The following is a 13,621-nucleotide window of genomic DNA, read 5'->3' on the forward strand; positions in this document are numbered from 1 at the left end:
CCATACGCTGTACCACTGTCTATGTTAACGAATAAATAAAAGGGTCTTTTTAAGTCAGGCAGGCTCAAGACAGGGGCATTGATGAGATCCTCCTTCAGCTTTTGTAGATTCTCTTCATCTTGTCTATCCCACTTTATTAATCCATCGGTACTGAGCTTTTGATATAGGAACTTTACTTTACTGCTATAATTTTCGATCCATTGTCTACAATATCCCACTAATCCCAGCAATTGTCTTATTTGTCTCTTATTGCTTGGCGACGTCAGGGACAATATTCCTTGTATCCTTTCAGGATCTATCTTCTTTTCTCCTTTACTCAGGTAATGCCCTAGATATCTAACCTCCTCTTCCACAAATTGCAATTTCCTTTTTGATACTTTAAGTCCTTTCAGTCCCAAAAAGTTCAGCAATTTAATACTTTCTTTCCAAACCTTTCCCTCATCCTCTCCAGCAATTGATAGATCATCTACATACTGTATTAATTTGGTATCAGGATCTAGCTGATACTCTTGCAGGATCTGTTCTAGGGCTTGCCCAAACAAATTAGGGGATTCTGTGAAGCCTTGGGGGAGTACAGTCCATCTTATATTCTCTCCTCCTCCCTGTTTTCAGGCTTCCTAAATTTTTGCTGTCCTGGAATTCGATTTTGCGTCCATCCCCCCATTTTCCTTTCCAATTCCCTACTTTCTCTGACCGCTGTTACCATCATCCTAACCTGCCTATTATGTCTTTCTTCCTCCCTTCTTACATATACCTTCTGAGCTTCCCTCAAAAGTTCATCAAGCCCCCGATCCTGCCAATTTTCTATCTTTTCTAGTTTCTTGCGGATATCTTCCCAAGCCTTAGCTACGAACTGTGTTTTGAGCAGAGCCTGGCCTATCGGTGTATCGGGATCCAATCCTGAATATAGTTGTAAATTCTTGCGTAACCTTTCTAGCCATTCAGTGGGTGTTTCCTCCTTCTTTTGTCTTTCATTAAAAGCTTTATTTATATTCTGACCTCTTGGGACTGCCTCCCTAATGCCCTGGATAATGATAGTTCGCAGGTCCTGCATGTGAGTCCTATGATGTTGATTTTGATGGTCCCATTGCGGATTCTGTAAGGGCCATTTAATATCCGCAGCAGGCCCGTGGGCATGTTGAGCATCCCAAATGCGCATCCCTGCACGCCTAATCATACCTCTCTCTTCTGCTGTGAACAGTATACTTAGAATAGATTGTAGTTCCTCCCAGGTATAAACATTTGGCCCTAAGAACTGATCTACTCTGTCTGCCACCCCCAGGGGATCTTCTAGTATATTACCCATTTCCTTCTTAAAATCTCTAACATCCCCTGAATTTAAGGGCACTGATATAAACCCCATCTGAGGTTGTGGACCTCCCATGGGCATTTCTCTTAAAGGGTAGAGGTTATTTTGTCGTGCCTTTGCCCGTGTCACAGGCCCTCCCCCTTCTATCTTTTGTACTTCTCCCTCTCTCGAATCCATCTGCCCATGATCCAACTGAGGAGGAGAAGGTAGGGGAATTGCTGGTGGTACAGCATATGGTGGGGGTCCCACTAAGGCCTCCTCTTCCCTTCGAGGTTTACGTTTTTCGACATCTTTTTCTTTTTGTGTCAAATTAAAAATGGGGACTCCTAAACCCTCTGGGCGAGTGACCCATACTGCTGCATAGTCACTTTCTTCTTGATTGAAAGGGGTTTTGGAGTTTACCCAAAAATTTAATTGCTGTTGTACCCAATCTTCATTAGAACCATACTTAGGCCACCATACTGCCGGGCCAATTTGTTGTCCGCTCCAAATTTCTATACAATAATAAATCATCTTTGCTTTATCTTTATTTCTTGTTCCTGGATAGTGCGTCCAGGCAATTAGCATGAACCCTAAAGGTGAGTCCTTAGGAATGGATGGTCGTTTAGAAGGGGTGGATGGTTTAGTTTTACACTGCCCCATCTCGTTCTTTACTTCTTGCTCTCTTGTTTTATTCAACGTCTGTAGCTCCCCCTAGTGCCCGTAGCTCTAGGGGAACACCTAAATAATAATCATCCCTAGTGTCCGTAGCTCTAGGGGAACACCTGAATAATAATCATCCCTAGTGCTCGTAGCTCTAGGGGAACACCTAAATAATAATAATCATCCCTAGTGCTCGTAGCTCTAGGGGAACACCTAAATAATAATAATCATCCCTAGTGCTCGTAGCTCTAGGGGAACACCTAAATAATAATAATCATCCCTAGTGCTCGTAGCTCTAGGGGAACACCTGAATAATAATCATCCCTAGTGCTCGTAGCTCTAGGGGAACACCTGAATAATAATCATCCCTAGTGCTCGTAGCTCTAGGGGAACACCTGAATAATAATCATCCCTAGTGCTCGTAGCTCTAGGGGAACACCAAAGAATAACCCTCCATAGAGCCCATAGCCCTAGGGGTTGTGGTGGTGAAAGGGTCCCGCTTATACCCTGTACCCACCCTTCGGCGTGCCCTCACTCAGTGTTGCATTCACTCGCTTCCCCCAGGTCGTGGCCCACGCCCTCGCGGGCAATGGGAACCGCACTACTGTGGGGTCCACACTCGCTCGGGTTAGTGCCGGCTGCCGGCCCCCCTTCACAAGCACACAACACTCGCCACACGCCGGATTCCCAACCCAGACCGGACTATACTCACCTGTCCTGCGTCTTCGTCCGGACTTTCGTGCACGAAATTTAAAGGGTTAACCGGTTTTTCCTTGCCTTTGTGTTTTAAATTTCGGATCGTCGGCAGGAGTAGGGCGGGAGGATAGGAGCCGAGGCCGCCTATTTAGGCGGGGCGCCCCCTCAGGCTCGTACCCACGCCAGTATTCCCGTCCGAGTCACGGCGCCAAATTGTCATCAATTTACAAGCAATGAGCCGATAATGTTCCAATTAGAAACTTTTATTAATTGTAGCGGGTAAAACAAAAAGGCAATTCAGCGCTGGGCGACAGGGGAATCCTCGTTCCTCCAACTGCCGCGCCTTCCCGCCCCTTGCAACTTCTTTTGTAAGGTCCATCCCGAGTGTATTGTCCTTTAATTGGTCGGTCGTGATCGTTCCACTTGGTGTGTCGTTCCTTGGTTGGTCCTTCCGTGAAACTTTGTATCCATCGGGGCGCGCTTTGCCTGTAACTATGCAGAGTACACAATCTACCCATAAAATTAGAGTGTTCTGCAACCCTTGTGGCCTCCATATTCCACCATCACATCCCGGTCCTAATGAACAAGCACTCCACCACAATGCTACCACATCCCGGTCTTAATGAGCAAACATTTTATCACAAGAGGATTTCCAATCAACTAATAGTCTATGAGACGGTATTTACCCCTACAGATGTTGGTTTCAACATGGTGCAGACAAATTCATGCTCAGGGAGATATGGCAGTCTTACAGAGCCTGAGATCAAAATACAGAGTACTGAATTTTCAAACTGTTATCACTGATGGTAAATAGCGGCTGGTCAGATACAAGAAAACATGTTCTGTAGGCATTTTCAACGTCATTTTTTTTTAAATAATGATAACTTGTACAAATAAATTAGAGGAAATTCAACTTATGTTCGTGTATTCCGGAAAATTTAGGGTCATTAAAATAGATGAAATTAAAATTAGGAACAATTTAATAACACTTAATAGTTAAATAGTAATTTCCTTTGCTGATATCCCACAACATATTACGTATTTCTGTCTAGTAATGAAGTCCTAGCACTTGTGAGATTAAATGTGACATGTGACCTGCCACAGCTCCATAAACCACTTTGCATAGAAAGAAATGAAGAATTATTTCTTCCTTTGTAAGGTCAAAAGTTTGCCACTGTTGTATATGGAGGGAAATTTTAAATTGTGATCTGCCTGGAACTACGAAATAATAACTGGTTTTCTACTGGAACATTGCAGAGGATTTCTATCCTGACAAAGGGTGATTGGTATATTCCTCTTGGGGACCATTTATATAACCAAACAGGTAGAAGGAATGTATAAATAATACATTGCTGTAAGTATTTTATTTTATTTTATTTTATTTTAATTAAGTACTAAAAATGTTACAAATGTGCTTCATTTACTTTGCATTTGTAGCACATTCTTTTCTGCAAAATAAGGAGAATTTTCTATAGGTTGCATGTGTCTCACTGGTTCTGTTTAAAACTCTATACAACTTCCACGGATGATTTCATTTCAGAACCAACATTTCCTCAGGAAATGTATTTCTAAAGGCTCTATGGCATGAAATCTTTGCAACTGTGCAAAACAGTTCTGAAAGTATATAACTTCACTGCCATTATGAGAAATTTCATGCACTTCTCAGTTTTAAAAGTTCTTTCTTCAAAAACTATTGCAGATTTCATTTTAAGTACAGTCTAAGGAGTTTCTTTCAACAATCTCTTATTCATTTGAATAAGTAGAATATTTACAATTTTTTTCGAACTGTGAAGTATCTCAATATTAATTCTGGATATTATGGCATAAAGAGTATCCAAAACATATATATACTTTCCTTTTGTAAGGTCTTGCTATTGTTTTTATTCTGTCTTTTTAAACTTCTTTAAAGTGAAGAAAGTAACAAACAGTATATTTAGAAAATACATTGCTTAACTGGATACGCCTCACTGACAAAATGCCATCAAACTGTGAGATGAAATGGTGTTATTTAGGTTTTTTTATCACTTAACAATAAATATAAAGATGTTTTGTATTACCAATTCCTGTGCAAAATCTGAAAGCGGGTGTTACTCCTGAGAGGAACTCATCAATAAAGTAGAAAGCCTAATTTGCTCAGTTATAAAGTTTACACACATGTAAGAAGATAAATACATCACGTGCAAAATCCTATTTAAACTCCTGTTTTCTGCCTATCTTGAGTTAGATTGTTAAAACGTTCTATCACTATCATGAAAGAGAAAAACATATTTCTTCAATGGCTGGCTTTTGGCTCTTGGCTTCTCTATTTCACTTCATTTAAGGAATAATTTTATAGCACTTCTTTCAGACAAATTACACAAGGGCTACTGTTTCATGCTGTCCTGGGGAAACAGATTTAGAGTTTCAGTTTTTTCATTCCACCAGAGTGATAGGAGCAACACTTCAGAGTCATTTGAACATCCTATCTGTGTCACTTTTCACTGAGTGCTTAGAAGTGCTTTGGAGATTATTTTCTCTTTGTCCACAGGTGGTTAATTCCTTTTAATCCCAAATCTTCCAACCTGTGAAACATTTCAGCTGCACAGCATTAACCTCTGTCTTTCTCAGTTACTTTCCTTCACACTTTCATATTCTTTCACTCTACATATTCCACAGAAGTAAGTTCTCCAGAAGTATTTCCAAATTTCACCCCGTTTATTTACCTATATATGTGAGAAAGTGTTAAGAGCCTAACTTTTCCATAAAAGGGATTTCATTGAAAACAATACTGACAGACTGTGTTGATTCATTGGCTCCTTGTAGATTCCTTGCTGACAAGGAGTCTACATCCATTCAAATTTAATTGAAACATTCTGATTGATGTCCATTTATGAGTAAAGAATGGTGACATATATGAACTTAGAATCACAGAATCACTAATGTTGGAAAAAGCAAGATCATCCAGTCCATCTGTCCACCTATCATCAACAGTTCTCACTAGATATATAGAGAGATATATGTCTCTGTATAACAGATCATATCTCTCTATATCTCTCTACATAACAAAGACATAACCTATCGCTCTCTGTTACATTTGTCTGCCCCATGGTCAGATCCTTAAACAATACATGTCACTGTAGTTCCATCAGAGGTGTTAGAAGTTGTTATGTATATAACAACTGAGATTTGGCTTAAAACTCCTGGTGGTACTTAATGGAACTCTTTTCATATGTAATCAGATGATAAATTAAATCATTGTATTCAAACTAAGGTTTTCTGAATATAAAAATGTCACTGTTATCTTTATCATTCCATATATATTTAAAAAATCAATATTCTTGGTCTTGTCATGTTTAAGTTAACCTACACAACTAATTTATAGTTCATTCTTTTTAAAAGCAATAATAATTTTAAAAGTGAAAGCTAACTTTTGCTATTTCAACTTAGATTTTTTCCTTCCCTTTTTCCACTGTGAGATATGTTGTGACATGTGAAACTTATTTTATTATTAAAATAGTAAGCACAACAGAATGTAACATATTTACATAAAACATCAGATGCTCTTATGCAGATTACTGAAACAGATGACAGTTTATTGTCAGTGGTACTACCTGAATTGATCATCATAGTCTGAGCAGTATGTTTTTAGTATGTATTGGCATATTGTACAGGCAGTAATAAGGACAGCAATCTTCACTAACTCACTAACCTACAGAATACTGTGCAAAATAATCATAAATGTTGAAGGAGATTCTTGGACTAAACTCCATTCTTTAGTAGCTGTATGACAAAAAATCCACAACTTTCATAATTAATATTCAGGTGCTTCAATGAAAACAATTTTAAATGTGTTGAAAAACAATAAATCTATACATAGCTAATGTCTCAGATGATTTGTCATCCAGAATGAAATCTATCATGAATCTATCAAAGGTATATTTTCTCTGACTGAAATTATTCTTCATAGATTTTTGTAATGAAGATATGTTCCAACCTTTTCTCCTTTTCTCCTTTGTTATTTTATGATTTGAAATTCTCTTTTTCTTTTTCTTTTTCTTTTTTTTTTTTTTTTTTTTTTGTAATTCATTGTAATACAAATTAATCCAATCCCAAGATCTCACTATTGAGAAATGTAACCAGACACCTCTGAGGAATAATAAACTGAAACACAGTTGGCATAAACACATTTGGTGCTGACACCCAAATGAGTTGTGCGTGGGCAGCAAATTAAACACCAGCTTGCAAAGCAAAATGGTAGTATTAACAGAGCAGGGAGGTGATCATCTATCTCCATATGGCTCTGCTGAGACCACACATACAGCCCTGAATATATTATTTTTCTCGATGTTTCAGTACCAGGGTGATACTGCCTAATTGCATCTTTATTCTGAAAAAATATTCGTTGATATAATTTAAGTTCTTTTGGAAACTTGCAGTCTTTGGTGGCTATTTTTTTCACTGTTTTTAATTATTTCAGTATTCCACTGAAGAACATGCAATGGAAACTTGTCAAAAGAGTTTGAGCATTGTTTTATTTTAAAAATGACCTAATAACTTTAGGAATTATAAGTTTAATTGAAATAACAATTGAACACTTCAACAGAACTTGTAATAGTTAAACTTCTTTTTACAAAACATAAGCCTCTCTGTGCTAAATATAAAAACATAAAAAAAATAAAAATTCTATGTAGGTGTTCCTGAATTTTGCTCTAAATGCTGTACTTTCCCTTATGAGAGGAGATTGAAGAATATTCAATTATCATGGTCTTTAGTTTGGAACATACTTGTGTAGTGATGAGGCTATTTAGATCTATCCACAGTTGCTGCCTCGATTTTGTTACTGAGTTAGTAGTAAAGTGGAGGGGTGAAATATTGTCTGTTCTCTTATATTCTAGACAAGTTTAGCTTAGCTTTATTCTTTTTTTTGACCAACAAAAAGTATCATCTATACTTCATAAGTTTACATCATAGTAGAATTGACAAAATATGTTTGGTTCAGGGTGTTCTGCATCTTTACACAATCAGCAAAACAGTGGCCAAATGACCAGCTGTGCTATTTCGCTACCATGAAAACTGACTTTGTTGTTGTTGTTTTGTATATTTGTTTGCTTTAATAGTAAATTATAAACCATAAATTTAATAATAAGTATTGCATTATTATTATTACAAAGTTTTATTTATTGTTAGTAAAGTTTCCATTTTCTTACCATGTAACAAGACCCTCAGTCCAGGGCAAAAATTTATATCTTAGTGAACTTGAGTTCTGCTGCCCACTCATGAAATAGAAAAACATGTTACATATCTCAATAACTCATATCATAGAGGGACATTCAATACTGTTTGTTGAAACAAAAGCAATCATTACAGCATTATAGAAATACCATAGCAAACATAAAATTAAACAAATGTACTTATGCTCCAAGCATAGAAAATTCTTGCTACTGTATATAGTATATACCGTATATACTGTATATTCTCTAGGAGAAGAATCATGTTTATGCATTTATTCAGAGAAAAAATTTATAACATTTTTAGGCAAAAATCCTGCAAATATTTACATGCCTGATATTAAAAATGTAGTAAGCATTACTAATAACTCTGAATTGCTCATAAATATTACCCTAGATATTTGTGTGTTTGCAAGATCAACATTTTAAATTTCAGTGTTACATGAACAATTTCAATTAGAATAAGCAGATTAGTATCAACAACAAAATTACATTAGGCTAGTATTATGTGAGGTTATTTCAGCAGTTACTTAAAGTTAAAGGCTAATTCGACCCTCCTAAATAAATGCCTAAGACAAAATAAGTGAAAACAAACAAGGCTCATTCAAGCTATGAGAAAACTTGGATATTCTTAGCTTTTTAGGAAGACTTCCTTTTTATTTCACATCACATTGTTGAGACAAAGTCAGATCTCCCTCGAGGACATAAACTAAGATTTTTGACTTTACTGTATAGTAGATATACCTAAGCATGTTTAGAGAATAACTGCTTAGTCAAAAACAGACGTTTTCTTAATATGAGGAAACAATGCATTTAGTATAAAGATAATATGCTTTAGATAAGCAAGAATCTTCTAGTTTTCTGACAGGTAAATTTACCAGATTAATTATTCTAAATCTATGTGGATTTTTTTCTTATTTACATAAAATATAGTGTCAGAAACGGCTCTTTATCACTCCATGATGCTGACACCAATGAATACTGGCTTCTATGTTTAATGTAGCAAACTTAAAAGTTTAGATGGTACAAATCCTCAGGGTTTAGTTGGTACTGGTATTTGAGAATAATCTTGCCTCAGCAGTGTAATTTTTATCACAGTGGCTTAACACTGTTTTGTAGTCTGCTATCAAGGAATTCAGACTCTTCAGTTTTTCACAATTTACTGTGCTGAAAGTTGAGTATGGATGTGAAAGACTTAATATTTTTGGCTCATTTCATCCTATTTTCAAGAAAGATATCCAATTATCCAACACAAAATTTAACAGGACAGGCAGTCCTTAGCCAAGTATCTTTTTTAGTGAGGAGCTTTCTTACACAAAAATTCTGAAATACTTATGAACTTTCTATTTTCTCTGTTCCTTAATGTAAACTCTAAGGAAAGAATACACACTCATGGAAAAAATTATACCCCCAAACTGCAAGCCTGAATAGCTTTTATCAGCCATGGAGACTTCTACATTTCTCATTTTGAGTAAGCTTTATTTCATCTGATGATATGAGTAAATTATTTTTCTGTAGGATTTTCTATTAAATTGCAGAAGTGGAACCTTCTTTAAAATAACATTTTCATCTTTCATGGAAATGTGGAAACACTTCTTTATTGGACTAAATGTCATCTTCTACTATACCTTATTAGCTATTTTTTCGTATTTCAGGAACTTTTAAATCTTTCTTCTTCCTTTCATAGCAACTGCCACTGTTAAGTGGAAAGTGTAAATTCCCGTGAATATTATATTCCACATTAACCTGCATGTTAGTAATGTGCAAACATTAACAGGAATAGACTACTACTGGAACTTGACTATCTCAGACGAGAGAGTAAAAAGGAATTTCTATGTGAAAAGTGGTTTAGAGTGACTTTTCTCCGATCTTTTTTTTTTTTGTTGTTGTTGTTTAGTTTTGTTTTTGTTTAGACCTCCTCCTAAAAGAAAGAAAACAACATTGTTTCAATATAAAAATGTGTCACGGTGAATTTACTGCAGAGGAAAAACTCCATGTCAATGAAGAAATAACTGGCATAAGAGAGTTTGATCACACGTCCTTCAGCATTTTTAGTCTACAGGGTACAGTGGGATTATATAGCTAACATTCATATGTCATTGCTTTTGATTTCCCAGACCAGATATCTATCAAGTGGCATTACCTGTATATTTGCAATATTTGTGTATGTCTGTAGTACAGTTCACTTCCATAGCTCAACCTACAGAAAGTCAAATACTTTTCTGTCATGACTACCTTGAAAATACACTGCCAATCTCAAACTAAGCATCAGACTCTATTGCTTCTAAAGGGAAATATCATTTTTAAACAAAGGCTATTAGTAACGGAATGAATTTCCCTTCTGCATCTTCCTCAGACAAAATAATAATTAAATTATTGTACATGTAGTAAAGAAGGTCTGCAAGTTAAGAAGAAGCTACACACCTCTGAGGAACAGACGGCTTCACTGTGGGGCAACACAGGGAAAAACAATGCTACGTTTCCTCAGATAAGGAATATATGTACAGTATTAAAACTATTTACATCCACTCTGTTGAGATTACAGCGCTATATGTGCAACCAGTAAAATCGGATAAGTATGTCTACTTTAGCTTTTACTTGAGAGAGCTATTAAAGTCTAATCACTTTAATTGAGTCACATGGATCTACATTCCTTCCTAAACTGATAACCTCCTGAAGTGTGTTCAAAAATATGTTATTGATTTACCACTACTTTCCTCATCTATTCTTGCTGTTCTTGGTATTTAATACTAACTCCAAACATTACTTCAGTGAAGAGTTTGCTACTGGTTTATTTTTTGAGGAATAATGTAAGATGAGATCATGATTGGAATAAAATTCATTGCAGTCAGCTTAAATGTGAGTAGGAAACATAACACTAAAAAAGTATTGTTAACACACTAGTAGTATCTTTTACAATTACCTACTTCTGTACAAATCTAATATGCTGTTGAAATGATGTGAGCCAGCAGCTTGAAGAGCATTGACTCAGAAGACATAGCAGAAATTTTATGTAAATAAAGCCCGTACTTGGTGAATGGATGTCAGGATCCAAAGAGACAATTCCACAAAATATTAAGGCACACAAATCACTAGTTCAAATATTTTTTGTAGATTTATTCTGTTTTGGAGGGAGTACTAAACTACAGAACATCATTATACAGTACAAATGACATAATTTGTTATGGAGGTAAAAAAATGGTAACAAGCTTTCTACATTCACCACCCTTTAGATAGATCTCTTGGGCTGCATCAGAAGAGGGGTGATCAGTGGGAGAATGGTGCTGAAAGACCTTTCTGCTCTCATGAGGCCCCATCTGGATTACTGCATCCAGGCATCCTCTACTCAAGAAATACACAGAGGAGGGCCACAAAGATGACTGAAGGGATGGAGTGCCTTTCCTATAAATAAAGGCAAAGGGACATGGGCTTTTTCAGCTTGGAGAAGAAAAGGCTCCAGAGAGACTTAATTGCAGCTTTCCAGTACTTAAAAGGAGCTTGCTGATAGGAGGGATACCAACTCTTTAGCACGGTCTGATAGCATTAGCATAAGAGAGAATTTTTTTTAAACTAAGATTGGAGATATAGGTTAGATATCAGGCAGAAATTCTTTATTGAGAGGGTGGTGAGGGACTGAAACAAGCAAACCAGAGAAGCTGTGGATACTCTATTCCTGGAAGCGTTTATGACCAGTTTGGATGGGGCCCTAGACAGCAGGGGTAAAACCTGTCCAGAACAGGGTTTTGGAACTAGGTGGTCTTTGAGGTCCCTTCCAATCCAAGTCATTCTATGTTTAGGTAGACATAAAATAGAGGGGTTCATCCATTTAGTCTTCCTGGTTGAGAGACATGCAGCAAACCTGACCCTGTCCTACCTTTAATCCTGACCCATAAGCTTTTGAGACTTTGAATGGTATCTTTAAAAAAAAGAAAAAAAAGAAAAAAAGAAAAAAAAAGCATATTAGACATAATTATGTGGGCTAAAAAACTACTTTATTTGGTAAATGTGTCTAGTTACATTTCCTGAACTGAGGCATTTTAACTGATGAACACCATAATACAAATGAACTATAAATGTGATTAATTTTCTTTAAATGAATTAAGTTGTTCAAATACCTTCAAATAAGGCAAATCCAAAACTCATGTCTTTGAATAGCTTCTTTCCTCTATACTTCTCAGATTTCCTTATGCCCTGCAAATCCTAGAAATTAATGTTCCATTAAAAGTTCCACTAACATTAACATTAACAGAGGCATTAATAATTAACATTCATGTTGGTGTTACTATTTTATTGTTTTTATTTACTATATTCCTGTTCAGATTTTAAAGTACTTCTCAAACAGGCTTTGTCATGACATTGCAATGAAAGCTCACGTCCATTGCTACCAACTGCTCTTCAGTTATTTCTGTCCTTGACACAGTTTCACATTCCATACTGTTATTCTTTATTCTGTTTTTATTACTTAACCTTCAGCAGTTCATCTTGCTTTCAGTGAGTTCAGTTTATTCACTGGTGCTGATTGTTACATTAACCTTTAATAACTGACCTGTTTACTTTTTCTGCATTATGAATAATGATGACCACTACCAATGTTATGAGTATTTTATAATGGATCCCAATTTACAATTTATAAATTAATCATATTTAAAACAGAACAAATTCATGTGAGGATGAAGCATACATTTTTAATGTTGAAACTTAATTAATTGGTTTATTTGGCACTTCTAAAATAAACACATTTTAATCCATCTAGAATGCATAGTTTTGATGCTGCATCCTAGCTGGCAGTATTAATTAAAACAACAAAAAAATATAAGCATATAATAATAATATTTATCCAGTTTACAAACACCAGCGGTGAGATGACACTGGAAAAATATGAAGTCTCTGAATAACTAAGCATTTTAATAATGAACTCTGACAACCTTTTTATTCTATTGTGCTTCATAAGTACTCAGTCTGTCACCTGCACAGAAGCTTATGCATTTTTAAAGACAATAGTACAACAAAATCAAAAAGTCATATAGCAGATGTTAGAGTTCACCTGGGATATATCCATTTCAAAAGTCATTGTGAGTACCTTATGTGTTAAAGCTTTCCTTGCCAGATACTGTGTGATTACTATTTAGTGTAATATGACTATGTAACTCTTTATTCAAATATGTAAAAAAGAAGAAACTACAAAGTTGCCAGAAAATTTATTTATTGTAATATGATTGCATGTAGGTGCTTAGCAATAGGTCACTAATATGGTTTTGACATGAGATAGGTATGTCCCGGGTGAGTCTTTGTTTAAAATATGAGTAACTGAATGCATTTATCAGTGTAAGAAAAGGACACCGAGGTAAACAACAATGCCTTTATGTATTGAAGGGGTGGGATTCTCTCTCAATTCTTAAGATTTTGGTTCTGAAACATTAACATCCCATAGATGTGTCATTTTCTCAAAAAATAAAGAGTATCTGTCCATTGATATCATCCACCTAACATATGGAAGCATAAATGACTGCAAAAGTGGAATAAAAGCATGGAATTTAAGTTGTTTTTTTTTTTTCCTATTGTATAATCTCTTCTACAGCCCCCATTTACTATTTTTTTTAATATCTTTTGCTTTCATTTTTTTTTAAAGAAACCAGATAGCCAAGCAGAGTCCCATTTACAACCAAACAAAAATATATGATAATGAAGTAAAATGACAAGGATTTTATTTTTTTTATTTTTTTTTATTTTTTGGGGGTGTGTGTGGTTTTTTGTTTGTTTGTTTGGT

Source organism: Coturnix japonica, chromosome 4, assembly GCF_054131305.1.
Source record: "Coturnix japonica strain WE chromosome 4, WE-NBRP24, whole genome shotgun sequence".
Lineage (NCBI taxonomy): Eukaryota > Metazoa > Chordata > Aves > Galliformes > Phasianidae > Coturnix > Coturnix japonica.